This window comes from Notolepis coatsorum, assembly GCF_963971535.1.
Source record: "Notolepis coatsorum genome assembly, chromosome: 6".
Classification (NCBI taxonomy): domain Eukaryota; kingdom Metazoa; phylum Chordata; class Actinopteri; order Aulopiformes; family Paralepididae; genus Notolepis; species Notolepis coatsorum.
This window is the reverse complement of record NC_140170.1, coordinates 85996497-85999191: the sequence shown is the minus strand read 5'-3', so window position 1 is coordinate 85999191 and position 2695 is coordinate 85996497. Positions and strand designations below refer to the sequence as shown.

General features: G+C 45.2%; 1 protein-coding gene across 1 annotated transcript in view; it reads right to left on the bottom strand.

The window, feature by feature from the left end:
* The window catches only part of sema3fa (sema domain, immunoglobulin domain (Ig), short basic domain, secreted, (semaphorin) 3Fa), a 51495-nt gene that overhangs the window by 11101 nt on the left and 37699 nt on the right, over positions 1-2695 (bottom strand).

Sequence of the window (2695 nt, the reverse complement as noted above, 5' to 3'; positions counted from 1 at the left end):
TCATGGGCATCTATGAAGCAAGACATTAATCAGACGCACACCCCATAGCAATCAGGAACCTCAAGCCGCCCCGTACTCACTCACTCATCTCTCATACATCATCTCGGCACTCGAATAAGTGCAATGAGACACTACGTAATAGAACAAAATGCCACTCTCCAAACGTCTGGATTGAGGGTTAAGGACATTTACTTGAGGTTACGCCCTGGGCCCTAGGGCTTAATCCTGCCATTACATGTGTCCACACACACACAGGATAAACATCGGGATTTCTACCCTGCCGTAGTTGTGTAAAGAAGAGATCAGTTTTGGCTTTATGAAGTTGTGACAGCAACAACTCTTTGATAGGAATAATTTGATTCCATTTTTTATTCAGTACTTAAAATGTACATACAATAATGAATAATGCGTACAAGGATGGCACAGAAAGTCATTTGAAAATTAATAAATAAATAGCACCAGAACAAAAGTATTACTTGCACATTTGAAGCCTGTCAACTTCAAGATGACATAATCAGAGCAGCATAACTGGACCACATACCACTTTACCATAACCTTTAGAGGTCAATGGATCGACGATTGAATGCTCCCAAGTACTGGAATACACATGTAGATTGCATACTTTTACTTTAGATACTCAAGTACAGCAAATACTTCTCTACTTTTACTTAAGTACAATTTAATGGATGACTTTTACTTTTACCAGAGTACTCATTATCTGGGTATTTCTACTTTTACTTTAAGTAAAGGAATGGTGTACTTCGTCCACCACTGATGCCAGCCGTGGACTTGGCCACTCAGGACAATGCAGGGAGCTGGGAGCAAGTCCATTCATCATTCTATACATGTGTCCCAGTTTCTAGAAAGACACCCCCTGCTCCACATTTCTTTCTAAATGCGACGGCTCAATATGGGCTCAAGGTGGCAAGTTCAATGACGGATCCGCTGAGACCATAGCACTGTATATATATATTTTGTTTTGAAATGTCCTTGGACAGCTCATGTATTTGCGGTAGTGAAGTCAATCCGAATCACTTGGGAGTGTGTATGTGATATATCACCTGAAAGCACTCAACCTCTAGAGAATTACGACTGAATTGTCATGTGAAAAGTGAAAACATAAAAGCTTCTTCCTCTCAAAGATTCCAGAGGAGAAAAAAACCCTGAAAAAAACCTCCTACCCCGTGTGACAGGTAGAGGTTACGAAAAAGAACAGGAATTAACTCTTGGCAAACAGAGGATAAATCCATAACCCATACGACGCCAGCCTGACAGACCTCCTGGCTACAGACGGAGAGGCAGAGAGGGGAACGGGAGAGAAAAAACAGAGAGAAATGGAGCAAGTTGCATCACTCTGACTTTTGTTTCTGCACTGTTTTTTTTTATGTGTCAGATCAGACAAAGACTCCTTCAGGCTTTCTGAGAATCAAGTTGGCGCAGGGAGACATATACTGGAAGGGATATATAAAGACTTGGGGGTAAAGGAAAGTTAAAGAGAGAGAGAGAGAGAGAGAGAGAGAGAGAGAGAGAGAGAGAGAGAGAGAGAGAGAGAGAGAGAGAGAGAGAGAGAGAGAGAGAGAAACTCTTTGAGTGGTCATGGATAGACAGAGAGTAAGGGAAAGAGAGACAGAGAGAGAGAGAGAGAGAGAGAACTGTGGTTGGTAGACAAATGGGAGAGGAAGAGAGACTGTCAGACGAGTGTAGATAATACATTATGGTCTTTTCCTCTGCTGCACACTTAAACAGTGCTATATCAAAACCAAACACAAACCAAACCCATATTGCTCCCTTGATGGCATAGAAAATCTCCACACGGAGCCCATTGCTCAAGTAGTGATTATAGAGAAAGAGAGAAAAAGAAAAGTAGCTCTCGATAATAAAAATAAATCATTCCTCTGTTTTCAGTTTTTTCAGGTACAGTAAGGGGATAGAAGGAGCTCGTTGTGGGAATTGCGGGTCATCTGGTATCATAAGAACAGAGATTATACAGAACAGATACAGAACAACGTAATGAAACACAATTGCCTGTTTTTCCTCCACCATCATCCTTTAGGAGAGGCAGGGAAACCTCAATACCCGCACATACTTTTTCATTTTGTCTGAGGGAGAGACATTACTCCCTCTGTCTCTCTCTCTCTCTCTACACACAGCCTTTACTGTATCCTGTGTGGCTCGCCCCCCTCCCCTAGGTAAAAGACTAAATGCCCCCCCCCCCCCCCCCCTCCCCCTCCGTCCCCGCTATAGCGAAGAAGTCTCTTCCTCGACATCTGAATCTACTCTCAGGCGCTCTCCCCTGAGACCCGTAGACCCGATGCCTTCCTCCTCCGGGCTCCACCAGGGCTGGTAAAGGACCGGAGGCATCGTTTCCGCTAGACTGCCCCCCCACAGTTGGGGCGGGTGGAGGGGCTCACCGCAGAGCTGTGGGACGGGGTCTTACTGTACTGTACCGCTCAGGAGCTTTGCAAGCCTATGACCTCACTATGAGCCCCCCCCCCCCCCCCCCCCCCCCACCCTGGCTGACCTATTGACCTGTGGATGGGCTGCTAAGAGCAGAGTGAGAGGGTTCACGCTGAGTGCCGTTAACCCTTTCACTGTGACAATACGGAAGGTTAACCCTTTCACTGCCACACGACAAAGGGTTAACCCTTTAGAGGTAGAGGAGCAGAGGTATTTCAATTATCAGAAGGTGTAGGTA